Consider the following 17,915-nt stretch of genomic DNA (forward strand, 5'->3'; position numbering starts at 1 on the left):
AGCTCTATAAATATGGAGAGCTGTTCCTCAATAAATGGGCATTTTCTCTGATGACTAGCCTTGTTTGTTCTTTCATATATACCCTTTGTTAGGTTCAACCCTAGTAGTCAATGTTTTTATGATGTTGACAACAGTCCTGGTTCAATTTCAGTTTACATTACTTAATTATAAATATATGGAAAAATGATTGTTAGAAATCAAGCATATAGTCTGTATCTTTAATGATCTTCACATTATTTTTTCATTCTATCCCTAGATAATTATGTCATTCACAAAGAAGAAATTTTGATATCCTTATTTCCAAATTAGCTGACAATTTTTTTCTTAAGCAATTGCACTGTTTAGATCATCTATAACATTGCTGAATAAAGGTAAGGAGAGGGGCTTGGTAGCCTACTGGCTGAAATATTTAATATTTTCATAGATGTCCTTTCCCTGGTTTAAGTGTTTTCCTAGTTTATCAAAAGTTTTTTTTTTTAATTTTTAAATCAGGAATGGATGGTAAATTTCTTAAATTCATTTAAAGCATCTTTTGAGAAAACAATGTCTCATTTTTTTTCTAAATTTCACTGATTAGAATATTAATGTTGTGCTCGCTTCGGCAGCATATATACTAAAATTGAACGATACAGAGAAGATTAGCATGGCCCCTGCGCAAGGATGACACGCAAATTCGTGAAGCGTTCCATATTTTTAATCAATGGATGTGTAACTGATGTGATTCTGCAATCTGTATATGGGGTAAAAATGGGAGCTCATAACCCACTTGAATCAAAGTGTGAAATATGATATATCAAGAACTATGTAATGTTTTGAACAGCCAACAATAAAAAATTAAAAAAATGAATATTAATGTTTAAGCAACTTTGCATCCTTGGGATAGACTCATTTTTATTGCCATATTATCTTTTTTTTGCATGTTGTTAAATCCAATTTGCTATTTAGAAATCCATTGATATGTAGTTTAACTTATTCATAATGAATTTATGGTTACATTATCAGAGAATTTGTGTCAGCATATAATGAATTAAAATATTTCATTAGCAGAGTGGTTGTTCATGCCTACAATCCCAGTGGGAGGTTGAGGCAGGAGGATCCTGAGTGAGGTCAAAGCCAGCCACAGTAACAGTAAGATGTTAAGCAACTCAGTGAGATCCTTTCTCTCTATAAAATACAAGAACAGGCTGGGTATGTGGCTCAGTGGTTGAATGCACCTAAATCCAATCCCTGATTACCAGCCCCCACTCCCCAAAAATGTTTTATCTTCAATTTGGGGGAAAATACTTATAAACTTAGTATTAATTCTGTTTTAAATGCTCCATAGAATATACCAGTGTAACTATTTAAGACTTGAGTTTTCTTTGCATGAGGAATTTTTACCTATAATTTAAAATTAGGTATATTCAGGTTATCTATTACTTATTTGATGAGCACTGTAATCTTTGTCTTTAAAGTGATGTGCTCAGGTCATCTCATTTGTCAAATTTTTGGTATATATAATTTTAAGATAATATTTAGATATTCTGTATTGACAATTCATGTCTTCTCTGCCTTTTAAAATTAATCTAGCTAACAGTTTAAATAATTTTGCTAATCTATACAATTAATTTTGGTTTTATTGATTTTCTATTGTTTTAGTTTCATATTTAAACAATTTCTTCTGGGGTATTTAGTAGTCTACCTTCTGCTAAGTTTAAATTGAATTTACTTCTCTTTTTAAACTGCATAACAGTGGAATATGAGGTAATTAATTTGAGGCATCTTTTTACTCATAATATAACCAGGTAGTAATAAATTTATATCTAGAAATATCCCACTTTGGAATTTCACATTCACTCAATTGAAATTGTAATTTCATTGTTTTTGCCCCATGATCATGATTCTACTTCCAAATATTTGGGAATTTTCAAGATATCCTTCCTATATTGATGCTTAAGTTATTATGTATAGCCATTATACATTTTTTAAAAATATTTATTTTTTAGTTATAGGTGGACACAATATCTTTATTTTATTTGTGTGTGTTGCTATGGATTGAACCAGTGCCTCACACATGCTAGGTGAGTGCTCTACCTCTGAGCCACAATCCCTGCCACAGAATACATTATTATTGATGAATATTTTCAGTTTATCAAACCTTATTTTAGGCCTGAGATTATCTTATAAAGTTGGAAATGTTCCACATATATTTAAAATGAATGTTTCTCTTCTGTTGTTGGGATGAGATTTAATATGAATATCAATTCAGTTAGATTAATTGATAGCATTGTTCAAATCTTCCATTTTTTACTGCCTTTATGTGCACTTGTTTGATGTTTTAGAGAGAGGTTATATAATCTCTGTTTCTTCTTGGAGTTCTATCAAGTTTTGCTGCATGAATTTTTAATCACTGATATTAGATACAACACTTTGTTTTTTACTACTTTTCCTTAGTGAATTGAGCTGTTTAGCATTATGCAATGCATATTTTTATTCCTAATAATAATATATATGTAATTCTTTCTTTGATACAACTTCTTTTCATATCTCCTTTTCACTTTTACTAGTTGTTTGGAATAGATTTTTTTTAATATTTATTTTTTAGGTGTAGATGGACACAACACAATGCCTGTATTTTTATGTGGTGCTGAGGATTGAACCCGGGTCCTGCCCGTGCTAGGCAAGCGCCCTACCTCTGAGCTACAATCCCAGCCCCTGAAATAGATTTTTTTAAAATAAATAAGTTCTTTTATATTTTATTTTTATTCACCTTGGTTTACTTAATTCTTTTAAATGTTTACTATGTATTGAAACATTACAGACATTTATATATTTGTGAGGTAAAAATCATGTTATAATATTCAACACAAAGTGAAAATAATTAATCCAGTTAACCTCTTAATTTCTTCATCACACCAAATATTTAACAATTTTTTGTAAGAACATTTGAGATTTACTCTTATTTATATTAAACACTGCCCTTAACTATTATCTATATTCATCACACTGTGTGATAGACCCCCCCCAAAAAAAAGAAATCAGACATTCCTCCTGAGTATTTGTACCCCTTGATTATCAAGTTCCAACTCCCAAGCCCCAGCTTTTAATGACCACTACTCTAATCTATGCTTCTGTTTTCAAATGTTTTGTTTTTTTTACATATAAGTGAGTACGTGCATTATTGGTGTTTTGTGTTTGGTAAATTTGCCAATATTCTCTAATTCCATCCATGTGTCACAAGGGACAGAATTTTTTGTATTTTGATGCTGATTAGTATTATATTGTGTATATATTTTATACTTCCTTTATCTATTCAGATATTAATGGACACAGGTTGACTTTTTAGCAGGTGTTATGAATTGTGTTGCACTGAGCTTGGGCAATCTGGACATCACCTTATCATCTCTCAGTTAAATATTCAGAAGTAGTATTGCAGGATTTTATGTTAATTCAGTTATTTATTTATCGAGAAATTGCCATACAGTTTCCCAAACCAGTTTTACTATTTTAAGTTCTCACCAACAGCATATGAGTGTTCTCAATTCTCTGTATCTTTATGTATACTCGTTTATGTTGTCTTTTTGATAGTTTACATTCCAACATATCTGAGTTAATATATTCTTGGGATTTTGATTTTCATTTCCCTGATGATTAGTGATGTTGAGCATTGATATTTTGTCTGGTCATGTTCTTTATTGCTTTATGGTTTACATTTTGTAAATAATAACTTTCCATATTGTGATATTATACTAATTCACATGTAATATAAAAGATTTAATATATATATATATATATATATATATATATATATATATATACTCATTTAACATGTATAGTAATTAGCATGTAGTATGAATGTAGTACATTTCCATTCTTTTTCTTCCAGTCCTAGTATTACTATTGTCATACTTATTATTTCCGTATATTTTATAAATCCCATGATGTATTATTATTATGAATGAATGGCTTTATCTGTTGATTATATTTTAAATACATTAATTTTATTAAATAAAATCTTTAATCACTTCATCATTTTTCATTTCTTTGTGAGAGTACAAGTTTCTCTGTTAACAATATTTCTTTTACTTGAAAGAATTCCTTTCATATTTCTTGTAGAGTGGTATGCTATTGATAATTCTGTCTACTTTTGTATGTCTGAAGAAGTTTTTATTGAACTTTAAATTTTAAAGGTTTTTCTACAGGGAAAATAAGTCCGTGTTGATAGTGGCTTTTCGTTTGATATTTTAAAGTAGTTGTTTCACTGTCAGTAGTTTACAATATTTTTCATAAGAAATGTGCTGCTTAGTTCTTTGTTCCTTTGCACAAAAAATGTTTTTCCCTCCATGTTTTTTTTGTGCTCTCTCGCGCACTGTCTCTGTATATCTCTCTTTCTCTCCAAACAACTTTTTTTATAATGAATTCAGTTATAGTTGTTATCGCTTCCAGTTTTATTCAGATTTATGTATCTATGAGTTTGTAGTTTAATCAAACTTTAACAAATTTTACCATTGACCTTTAAGAAGGTTTTCATTCTTTTTTCCGTATTATCCTACAGCATTCTAATTTTTCACGTATTTTGATAATAAGTCATCCCACATATGTGATCTCTTCCTTGTATTGAGCCCTTTACTCTATGTGTGATTATTTTGGATAGTGAATACAGCTATTTGTGTACAGTAGTTTTTCCTATACCACGTCTGATATGATGATATTTCTGATTCCCTTAAAGTACATGTAAGGAAATATAGCTTTATTTCACATTTTATTTACTTTTCTTTTTGTGTGTTTTTTTACAAAACAGTTCTCTTCTTAGCCTCCTTAAACTTTTATCTAGCTTTTTGATCATATGGACTACTTAGCAGCTTTCTAATTTTTGTGATGCAATCATTGTATCATCTATGTTGTGTTTACATCAATTTGGAATAATTTGTTTATCTCTTTACGGGCTATAATTGCGTAGATTTTTATTCACTGAGTGTTTTTGTTCAAATGCCAAATCTTATGAATTTTAACATGTTGGATGCTGGGATGTATAAAAATATTACCTTGACTTTTTTATATAATTTTAAAATATTTAAAATATTTAATTTTTAAATAAAAAATATAAAGTGCTATCTCCCACTAGCACCAAATATTTTGTATTGTATGATAATATTTGCTACTAGAATATTCACTTGATTTATAGTTAATTCACTAATTAATTTATAATTAATTTATATAGTTAATTCATATTTTAAGTTAAATGCAGTACCTTGATTTAAACTTCTATTTTGAATTTCCTCTCCTTCTTGCCTTTTTTTGATTGATCAAATTCCTTCATCAATTAATGTGTTTACTCATGCATTCTTATATTATTATTTCATTTATATGTATATAATTCAATAGGAATCATTAATGATTGGAAAATCTTTTGAAAGAACTGCATTAAGTAACTTTACATACAATGCAACAACCTATTAGCTCTTTAAGCCCATTGACATTCTACTTACATTTTACATCAATGCCGTCACTCATAAGCCTCAGGAGACTTTTTTTCTGAATTGTTGATGTATAATTAATGCATTTTAATTGTATATATTTAAGGAGTATACCTTGATATTTTGATATATATATATATATACACATTTTGTATGATTACCACAATCAGGTTTATTAACTTATTTATCACCTCAAATAGTTAAGTTTCAGAAGATATCATTGTACTTATTATTTTTAAAAGCCAGTATTCACATATATTTACTCTCTGTTGTAATTCATTCTTTATTACATAATCTCATTTTATTTTACTTGTATTCATTATGATTACTCTTTCTTTGAGTCTGATTCCTAATGACAACTTCAGAATGTTTTCTCAAAAAAATCTCCATCTTGTGATGCAAATATATATATATATATATATATATATATATATATATATATACTTACAGAGTAGATACTATTAAGTTAAGGATTCTTTCTTATTATTTCTAATAGTTTTATTTCATTATATTCTGTCATGAACTCCTATTATGTTAATTTACCTATCAATAATTGTAATGTTTTTATATAGGTTTTATTGAATTTTTAATTGTTAGGTATGATAATTGTTGTTAGTGTGCCATTGAATGAGTTTAGAAAAACTTAGAGTCATATAATAATTACCATAACAAGACACCACAGTAGCTTTAGAGTCATATAATAATTACCATAACAAGACACCACAGTAGCTCAGGCCCAGCCCAGATCTGCCCACATAAACCTGCTTGGGATCCAGTCTCACAGTAGGCTCAGAAACATCCTGCCACCAGCAGACTCCCACCAGAGCTCATGCACAGAACCACCACCCTTGCCCAACCTGACAGCAGGGTAGATCCAAATTTGCAACCCCACACAGACCTGGGAGCCCAAACCTAACCCACTTCCATCTTGGGATACTGCAGACATCGCCATAGCCTTCCCCAAGCAGTAGCCCCTACATTTTTGGCAACAGACAGGGGATAAAAGCACCTGCATCTCAAAGACAGTGTAAGGCCTACCCTTTTGATCCCAAGACATTACTTCCATCTTGAGGCATATCAACTATTATTTTGAGTTACCTCAGCTATTGCCACCACCAAGTTTAGTTGCAGTAGCATACAATTAGGGACACCAGCAGGGTCTGGAAGCCCAGCATCAAGTTGAGGTGCAGACAATCTGCATGGATTTTATAAGAATACAGGGTACAAACCATAATATCTCATATCCACACAGCAAGAAAGGAAGACACAAAGACAGCATTAAAAAAAAAAAGGAGGAAAGTGCTCAAACAAACCAAGATACTACAATAACAGAACCCATGGACAGTGAAGTTGATGAAATGTTAGGGAAGGATTTTACAGGCTCATAATTAAAATGAATGGTGAATTAAAGAATGATCTAAATGAGCAAATATGGGCAAAAATCGATCACTTCAACAAAGTGAAAAGAAAGCAAATACTGGTAGCAAAAGATTACTCCAAGAAAGAGATAGAGACTCTGGAAAAAAAAAAGTCAGAAATTCTTGAAATGAAGGAAACAAAGAACTAAATAAAAAATGCAATAGAAAGCATAACCAACAAATGAGATCAGTTGGAAGAAAGTACATCAGATAATGAAGACAAAGTATACAATCTGGAAAATAAAGTTGATCACTCAGTGAAGATAGTAAGAAACCATGAACAGAACATCCAAGAATAATGGGATGGCATCAAAAGAACAAATATAAGAGTCATTGGGATAGAGGAAGGCACAGAGTTTCAAACCAAAGGAATGCACAATCTCTTCAATGAGGTAATATCAGAAAATTTCCCATGCATGATATGAATTGGAAAACCAAATACAAGAGGCTTACAGGACACCAAATGTACAAAATTAAAACAACTCTACATCAAGGCACATTAAAATAAAAATGCCTAGCATACAGAAAAAGGATACACTCTTAAAAGCTGCAAGAAAGAGAAATCAGATCACCTATACAGGGAGATGAATTTGTATTTCAACAGATATTTCAACCCACACCCTCAAAGCCATGAGATCATGGAATAACATATACCAAGCTCTGAAAGAAAATGATGCCAACCAAGAATATTATATCCAGGAAAATAAATCTTTAGATGATGAAATAAAAATCTTCTGTGATTAAAAAAAAGCTAAAAGAATTTTAAAATAGAAAACCTGCACTACAGAAAATCCTCAGCAAAAGATTTCATGAAGAGGAAATTAAAAAAAAACAATGATGAAAATCAGCAGAGGGAGGTATTACATTAAAGGACAAATCATGTCTCAATAATAATCCAGAATGTTAATGGTATAAACTCACCAATAAAAATATATAGACTAGCAGAGTGGATCAAAAAATAAAATACCCAATGATATGCTGCCTGCAAGAGACTCATTTCATAGGAAAAGACATCAACAGACTGAAGATGGAGGATTGGGAAAAATCATACCCCTCACATATACTGCAGAAGCAAGCAGGGGTTTCCATCCTTATTTCAAATAAAGTAGCCCTCAAGCTAATGTCAATCAAAAGGGATAAAAAAGGACACTTCTCAAGGGAACCATGCAACAAAAAGGCTTACCAACTATAAATATATATGCCCCAAACAATAGAGTATCTATGTTCATCAAAAAAAACTCTTCTCATGTTCAATAATTAAATAGACCATAATACAACAATTTGGAGTGACTTTAACTTTCAGAGGTGAAAGACTTCTACAATGAAAACTACACAACCCTAAAGAAAAAAAATCAAAATAGATCTACCAAACAAAAGCTGGAAAAAGAAAGTATAGAACTCAAGGTTACAATCAATAACTTAGACTTAACTGACATACACAGAATATTTCATCCTTCAATGGACAAATACAGTTTCTTCTCAGCAGTATATTGACTCTTCTCTGAAACAGACCATATACTATGCCACAAAGCGATTCTTAGCAAATATAAAAAAGTAGAGATACTACCTTGCATTGTATCAGATCATAATAGAAATAAATTACAAATCAATGATAAAATAAAAAATAAAAGCTACTTCAACACCGGAAGACTAAACAATATGCTACTGAATGAACAAGGTGTTGTAGAAGACATCAAGGAGGAGATTAAAAAAAAAATTTAGAGGTGAATGAGAAAAATACAAAATCTCTGGGGCACTGTGAAGCCTGTTCTAAGAGGAAAGTCCATTGTATGGAGTTCATTCCTTAAAAGAAGAAAAAGTCAACAAATAAATGACTAGTATTACATCTCAAAGTGTTAGAAAAAGAAGAAAAAAAATCTATACCAAAAGCAATAGAAGACAGGAAATAATTAAAACCATAGCTGAAATCAATGAAATTGAAACAAAAGAAACAATTGAAAAAATTGACAGAACAAAAAGTGGATTCCTTGAAAAAAAACTAATAAAATTGACAGGCCAATAGCCATGCTAATGAAGAGAAGGAGAGAGAAATCTCAAAATGCTAACATACATGATGAAAAAGAAAATATCACAGAGACAACACAGAAATACAGAGGATAATTAGAAATTATTTTGAAAACGTGTACTCTAATAAAATTTTAAAAAAATGAAGGCATCATCAGATTTCTAGAGTCATATAATTGGCCCAAATTGAATCAGGATGATATATATATATGATTTAAACAGATCAATTTCAAGTGACGAAATAGAAGATATCATCAGAAGTCTACCAACCTAGAAAATCCCAGGACCAGATGGATGCACAGGCTGGCCCTATAAGACTTTTAAAAAGAACTAATACAAATACACTTCAATTTATTTCAGGAAACAGAAAAAAAAGGAGCACTTCCAAACTCATTCTATGAGGCCAACATCACCCTGATTTCGAGACCAGGCAAAACCACATTGAAAAAGAAAAAGAAAGAAAAAGAAAAGAAAACTTCAGACCAATATCTCTAATGAACATAGGTGCAAATTTCTCAAGAAAATTCTGGCAAATGAATACAAAACATATCAGAAAGATACTATACCATGATCAAGTGGGTTTTATTCCAGGGATGGAAGGTTGGTTTGACATATGGAAATCAATCAATAAATGTAATTCATCATGTCAATAGAATTAAAGATCAACACCATATGACTGATCATCTCAATAGACACAGGAAAAGCATTTGACAAAACATAGCACCCCTTCATGTTCAAAACCATCGAAATACTAGGGATAACAGGAACTTATCTCAACATCATAAAATCTATCTATGCTAACCCCAGGCCAACAAAATTCTAAATGCTGAAAACATTTAAATCATTCCTTCTAGAAACTGTAACAAGTCAGGGATATCCTCTTTCACCACTTCTATTTAACATAGTTCTTGATACACTGGCCAGAGAAATTAGATAGATGAAAGAAATTAAAGGGATATGGATAGGTAATGAAAAAATCAAATTAGCAATATTTGCTGACGTATGACTCCATACCTAGAAGACCCCAAAAATTCTTCCAGAACACTTCTAGAACTAGAGAATGAATTCAGCAAAGCAGCAGGATACAAAATTAATACCCATAAATCAAAGTAATTTCTGTATATAAGTGACAAATTCTCTGAAAGGGAAATGAAGAAAACTACTCCATTTACAATAGCATCAAAAAATAAATAAAATAAAATACTTGGGAAATAACGGAAGAGGTGAAAAAGCTTTACAATGGAAACTACACAACCCTAAAGAAAAAAAAATAAAAATAAGACCAAAGAAGATGGAATAAGATCTACCTTGTTCTTGGAGAGGCAGAATTAATATTGTCAAAACGATCACACTACCAAAAGCACTATACAGACTCAATGAAATTCCAATAAAAATCCCAATGATATTCCTCAGAGAAATAGAAAAAGCTGTCCTGAAATTCATCTAGAAAAATAAGAGACCCAAAATAGCTAAAGAAATCCTTAGCAAGAAGAGTAAAGCAGGTGGCATCACTATACCAGAGCTTAAACTATACTACAGAGCAATAGCAACGAAAACATCATGGTATTGGCACCAAAATAGACTTGAAGACCAATGGTACACAATGGAGAACACAGAGACTAACCCACATCATTACAGTTATCTTGTATTTGACAAGATGTACATTGGAGAAAAGGCAGCCTCTTCAACAAATGGTGCTGGGATAATTGGAAATCCATATGCAACAAAGGGAAATTCAATCCCTATCTCTCACCATGCACAAAACTCATCTACTAGGAATCAAGGACCTAGGAATTAAACCAGAGACACTGTATCTATTAGAAGTTAAAGTAGGCCCAAATCCCCATCATGTTGGATTAGGCCCTAACTTCCTTAATAAGACTCCTGTAGCACAAGAATTAATATCAAAAATAAATAAATGTGATGGATTCAAACAAAAAGCTTCTCCTCAGTAAAAGTAAAAAATCAGTGAGGTGGATAGAAAGCCTACTAATTGGGAACAAATTTTTACCACACACATGTCAGATAGAGTACTAATCTCTAGAATATATAAAGAACTCAAAAATCTTAACCCCAAAATAATAATAATAATAATAATAATAATAATAATATATAACCCAAGTAACAAATTGGCCAAGGAACTGAACAGACATTTCTCAGAAGAAGATATACAATAAGTTAAAAAATATATAAAAAATGTTCATCATCAATAGCAATTAGAGAAATGAAAATCAAAACTACTCTAATCTTTCATCTCACTCCAGTCAGAATGCCAGGTATTAAGAATACAAACAAAAATAACTGTTGGTGAGGATGTGGGGAAAAGGCACACTCATACATTGCTGGTGAGACTGCAAATTGGTGCAGCCAGTATGGAAAGCAGTATGGAGATTCCTTAGAAAACTGAGAATGGAGCCACCATTTGATCCAACTATTCCTCTCCTCAGTCTATACACAAATGAATTAAAACAGCATACTACAGGAACACAGTCACATCAATGTTCATAGCAGCATAATTCACAATAGTTAAACAGTGGAATCAACCTAGATTTCCTTTAGTAGATGAATGGATAAAGAAAATGTGGTATATATACACAATGGAATATTATTGAGCATTAAAAGAGAATAAAATCATGGTATTTGCAGATGAATGAATGGAGCTGGAAACATAATGCTAAGTGAAAATAGCCAATCCCAATAAACCAAATGGCAAATTATTTCTCTGATTTAAGGATGCCGATCCATAATATGCTGTGGGAAGGGAGGATGGGAGGATTAAGTGAACTCTAGATAGGGCAAAGTGGGAAAGGGGAGGGAGGGGAAGGGAGGGGGCATAGGAGTAGAAGAGAGTGGAATGCGATGGTCATCATTACCCTAAGTACATGTATGAAGACATGAAGAATGTGACTCTACTTTGTGTACAACTAGAGACATGAAAAAATGTGCTCTATATTTGTAATATAAATTTTAATGCATTCTGTTGTTATATATAACAAATTAGAATTAAATTTTTTTTAAAAAATTAGAAATTACCATATCATAAAGTATGTTTTTATTACACAAGTGCCCACTCAGAAATAATGCCTTTCCTCTCCCATATCTCCTGTTAGCAAGTGACATTTATTTCATTACACAGTTAGTTTTGTCCAGTAAATCATATAAAGAAAGATTGTATAATAGAATTGTCTATGATTAATTTATAGATAATGTGTTGAAGAATCATTCAGAATTACTTTCTCTTCATTTAAATGTTGTTGCATTGTATGGAAAGTTTTACTTTTATAAAACATTTATTTATTTACTAGTTAAAGAATAGGTTTGTTGTTTCCAATTTTGTTTTGGTTATAAAAATACCCATTGACATATTTGCATACAGGTTTTAGTGTAATACATTCTCATATCTACTGGATAAATGCATAGGAATGAGTTGCTAGTTTATGATTTTAAGTATAAATTTATTTTGAAATTGGGAAACTAATGTGAAATGCGACTATACTGAACAAAGTTTTATTCCTATTAGAAATGTAGTAAGTTCTGTTGGATATCCAAATCACATTCTCACCAGCAATTGATCCTGTTAAATTTTTGGCTCTTCAATCTTTGTCTCACTCCCTCTGATGTAGCCACTGTAAAGTTCCTACTGACATGATTAAATTTTCATTTCCTAATGCCTAATAATATTAGTTATATTTTTGTCTCCTTGTTTACTATGCTTGTTTCTTTCTGCATGGAAAAAGCATAGGTACACTCTATTCTGACTTTTTAATAGCTTTGAAAGGCAGACTTTTTTTTTTTAATTTTCATTAAAGAAAAGTTATGAACACTTTCTGTGCTTCTTGTGTTATTTCTAACTGTGTTTTCTTTCAGAATATCTGTATTTTGTAGATTTTATATTTATGTCATACATAAACACATATATATTTATATGTTTGTGTATATATGTGTGTATATATATATATATATATATATATATATATATATATATATTGATTATCAGGCATAATTTGGAAATATTGTTGGTTTCATTCCAGACCACATTAGTAAAGCAAATATCACAATAAAGTGGGTCACATGAATTTTTATATCTCAGTGTATAAAATATTATGACTTTACTACACTAAATTTGAAGGTAGAATAACATTATTTCTCCAAAAAATACTTTATTGACCAACATGTTAATTATTATTTGAGTGTTCAGCAAGCTATAATTATTGGTTGATGGAGGGGTTTTCTCAATATTGATGGCTACTAACTATAGTTATGTTTAATCTCTTAATATAGAGGAGATAGTGGCAATTTCTGAATATAAGACAACAATGAAGTTTGCCTCATCAATTGGCTCTATTTTATGAAAGTTTTCTCTATAGTCATGAGGATGTTTGATAGCATTTTACTTACAACTGAACTTAATTAAAAATTAAAATGATTCCTTTCAAATATGCCACTATTTTATCAAGTAAACTTATTTAATATTCTAAATACATTGTTAGCATTTAAACAATGTTCACAGGATCTTTATTAGGAGAAGTCCTCATTTTTAAAAAAAAATACTTTCTTTGCTCATATATAAGAAGCTGCCCTTTTTCCATTAAAATTTTGTTACATGAATGCAGTTCAGCCACATAGTCATGTCTACTTGTAAGGATGAAAATAAATTTGCACTCTCACCAGCCACAATCCTACAGAGCCTTCCAATATGTCATAAGGCATAACCTGATAAAATAAGTCACTTTCACAACCCTGATAAGAGTCATAGGGTAATATCAGGGCCAAAATCTCAAGATCATAGGTTCTCTAAGATGTGAGATGTCCCTAGAAACCTGGTAACAGCTGATAGGGACCCAAAGGGCAAGAAGTAACTCCCAAAATTTCTTATAAATGATGGAGCAAATAAACAGACATTTGGACCACCTGACACTGATGCACACAAGCCTAAGAGCCTGAAGAAGACCTGGACTGATAGCCCAACTCTTCTCATCATCTGCCTGATCCTCTGCACAATCTTCACCATTCTCAAACTCTACAGCAGCCTCTTGCTTCTGGTGAAAAAAGCGACATCCCCTTACTGTCTCCTCAGCCAGCCATCAACTCCACCCCAAGAGAAGCTTCTGTCAGTTCCTGACCTGGTTGTTGTGGTCTGAGTGTGCATCTACTGGACTTAAGATCTAAGACTTAAGACTTTAAATCTAACATTTAAGCTTAGCATGCAAAGGGAATGTGTGTAATAGGTCTTTCATGATTAAGTGTGTTTGCAGTGCATAGAAGATAACAGAATTGTTTGCTTTGAATGGATTATGTCTATTGCAGTGCCCAGCATTATGGATAGTCATTCCTTGATAAAGGACCTATAGAGTGTAATAGGGTTGAGTGGTTTTGAGTGAATAAAGCATTGAAAAGGGCACAGCTTATAGGCATTCTTTATCTCCCCCCTTGACTGCAGATGTCATAGTTTTGCCCATTGCGATACTACTTTTAATTTTACCTATTTCGATCATATTTTTATTTTCTTATTTCAGTGAAGACTTGAGTCCTTCAAAGTCATCCATGAAGGTTAAAATCAACTTCTTTCAAAAATCCTTTCAAAATCCTATCAATGTTGATATTTTGATTTTCTCCTTTATACTACAAATATCTTAATAGCATTCAGAATAATGAACATATATCAGAAAGATTACTGTTGATTTGCTCATATTCATCAGAGAAATCATCATCTATGAAAGTTATAGCCTTAGAAAATTCATTTTTTAAATAATAAGACTCAGAATTCAAAATTATACCTCAACCCATGGGTCACAGAAAAATGTGTTGGCATGCAGAAAAACACACCATTAATTTTATTGCATATCTTCAACAGAGTACTTGGGTGGCTGCTGCCTTGTCAGTGAACAGTAATATTTTAAAAAGAGTCATTTTTACTGAGCAATATTTCTCAACAGTGGAAAAGAGATATTCTTTCATACAGGCTTTGTTCCTGCATTTATAAGCACTGGGCAGAGTAGATTTGGTGAAATTCTCAAGAGTCACAGGATTTTTCTACTGGTAAATGTGGACTGACTTCTAAAACATAAGTCCCCCTGTCCTTTGAAGCTTTGTAGACAGGCATTAAATTTTCTTTACCTTTGAAAGTCCTAGAATGTAAATTCTTCCAATATGAGATAATCTGGCCTATATTGAGAATCTGTTGTTTAACATAGATATCGGTTTCTGTCATATTAGCTAGATTTTTGGCAGTTTACTCATCTCAATCAACCTTTAGATAATTGAAAAGAGTTAGTTCCTATCTCTGGATTAGGCTTTGGCATAAGGGAATATGATCACAGGTTTGATTTATTCAGACTACTAAATATTTCCCCATGACACAAATAAGGATTTGTTACTTTGTTATAATTTGTGTTTTCACTGTGTCAGCAATTTTAATTTCAATAAAAAAAATTTCCCACATCATTTGTTGAAGAGGCTGTTCTAACACCATTGTATATTTATGTCACTTTTGTCAAGAATCAGCTGCCTGTGGATGCATGGATTAGTTTTGGTACTTTGTTCTGTTCAGTTGGCCCACATATGTATTTAATGGCTCTATCTGCTTTTGATACTACAGCTCTGTAATATATCTTAAAATCAGATATTGTGGAGCCTCTGGCTTTGCTCTAACTGGCTCAAGTTTGCTATGGTATGAGGGTATTTGGTGCCTCCGTATCTACTGGAAGATTTTTCTAGTTCTATATCAAATGCCATTGATATCGTGTAGGGATTGCAGTGACTGTAGGTCACTTTGGGTAGTATGAATATTTTAATATTAATACCTATTATCCATAACCATGGTACAGCTTTCCTCCCATTAAACCATTTAGTGTCTTCAGTTGCTTTCATCTGTGCTTGTAATTCACATTTTAAAATAATTTTACCCCTTAGTTTATTCTCAAGTACTTCATTCTGTGTGTGTGCATGTGTGTGTGTATGTGTGTGTGTGTGACTATTTTGAGGGGGATTGCCTTCATAATTTTTTTTTTTAGCAAATACATATTTGGTATATAAAGCCTAATGATTTTTCTATGTTGATTTTATATCCTGCTATCTCATTGTATCCATTTATAAGTTCTAAATGTCTGTTGGTGGAGTTTTTAGTTTTTCTTTGTATAGAATCAAATCATCTACAGTGATAATTTGATTTCTTCCATATGATTTGTACTCCTTAAATTCTTTACTCTTCCCTAATTGCTTTGTTAAGTATTCTTAGTACAATTTGACCCATGCCTTTTTTCCTATACAAAATCAACTGAAAATGATTTAAAGACCTAGATTTTCTTTGAACCTATGATGACAAAAATAAGTTACTGTTTTTTATAGCCATTGAGTTTTGGTGTGTTTTGTTTCACAGCCTCATTGTAACAATTACTTTCTATTATGACAAACATAGGTTGTAAAAAGTTTTAATTATCTTTTTAATATGCCTTTGCTTTTGAGTTATTGTTCAGATTCTCACCAAAAAATTGAAGCTTTTTCTTAGGGCACAGCTTTTCATGATTTTTTTTCTTTTTCTATTTTTTTTAAATCTCTTCCTGTTTAAATTTTAAAAAAGCTTAATTTTTTTCTAAAATTTGTATTTTTAATTTTTAAAAGCTTATTTATTTTTGATTTCTTGCGTCCTCAGCTTCTCTCATCTCCCAAGACATGTATATACAAACACAGCTTTTGATGAGACAAATGCCTCAGGAAAATTGTGTTCTCAATTGTGAATGTGTTTTTCTATTTGAAGAATCATGATTCACTAATCCTTATACATTTCTATAGTCAAAGACTTCCTGTTTCCTTAAGACATTGAAACTGCTCAAATATAGGTTGTATTCTATTTAGTCAGGAGAGCCTACACTACCAATCACTAAAGACTTCAAATAAAAAGATCATGAATCTACTGTCCTTCCCATCCCCACAGCCCCACCATTTCCCTCACTGGCTGTGGGGTTGGGAAGGAGTGATTCTACACCAGAGGAATGAGAAGTTGTGCTCCATCTGTGTACAATGTGTCAAAATGAATTCTACTCTTATGTATAACCAATTAGAACAAAGTTTTTAAAAAATAAATAAATAAAAGCGATACCAGTAGAATAGAAGAAGGAGATGTGGGGGAGAGAAGAGGGAAAGTGGATGTACTGGGGAATGAAATTGTTCAGATTCTACTTTATTATTGTGTGCTCATATAAATAGATTATAACAAACCCCACTGTTATATATAATTATAATGCACCAATAGAAAGGAAAAAAAAGATCATTAAAAAATACACTTTTCATTATAACTTGGCTTCTCAATTTCCAATTTTTTCCCCAATGTCTCACAAATATTTTTTTTGATCTTTTGTAAATATATATTTTTTTCTCTAGTTTTCAAGGTATTATCAGTGGAAGGTTTTATTTGATATGAGTTACCTTGTTGTCACTGCAAGGAGAAATCTCATTTTCTTTATAGGTAATCTTCACTTTTTTTCCTTGTGGCAAGTACACTTTCTAGATGTGTTGAGGTTTGACTACACTGAGAATTTGTATTTATTTACCTTAGTTGAAAGTCAGCATTTTTGAAGAACACAGTTTTTTTAATGATTTTTAATTTATTTTAAAATCCATTATAATTGTGTAAATCATTGTTACCAACATTGGAAGTAAGTCTTTAAGACATTGCTAAGTTTCTTTTTATATAAGTTCACTTTAGCATAAAAAATATAAAGTACTACATATGTAATGCATGCGTATATGTTTGTGAACATTGACTGTAATAATATTTAGTAGGAGGGTAAAACACATTCAGCAAAAGAATGCAACTGATAGAGGTGCTTGCCATGTTTGGATACCACAAAAGAGACAAAGGCAGCAACTATATAAAAACAACGTAAAAGTCTGGCAAGGAACATACAACCACAGATGGTTGTAGGTGGCAGTTTCTTTAGCAGCAGAAACAGATTTTCCTGAGAAAATGTTTCGTCAAAACTTTGCTTTGAACCAGTCTGTTCTGCCATATTGAGGA

At 31.5% G+C, this 17,915-nt stretch overlaps 1 non-coding gene across 1 annotated transcript; it reads left to right on the forward strand.

The window, feature by feature from the left end:
* Window positions 1–589: 589 nt before the first annotated feature.
* Window positions 590–695, forward strand: LOC124083831 (U6 spliceosomal RNA). Its single transcript, XR_006848933.1, has one exon. It is a non-coding gene; the product is annotated as a U6 spliceosomal RNA (small nuclear RNA).
* The last annotated feature ends 17,220 nt before the right edge of the window (window positions 696–17,915 follow it).

Source organism: Marmota monax, unplaced genomic scaffold (genome assembly GCF_021218885.2).
Source record: "Marmota monax isolate L192 unplaced genomic scaffold, Marmota_monax_Labrador192_F-V1.1 WCK01_AAM20220418_F8-fsc00016, whole genome shotgun sequence".
NCBI classification, from domain to species: Eukaryota; Metazoa; Chordata; class Mammalia; order Rodentia; family Sciuridae; genus Marmota; species Marmota monax.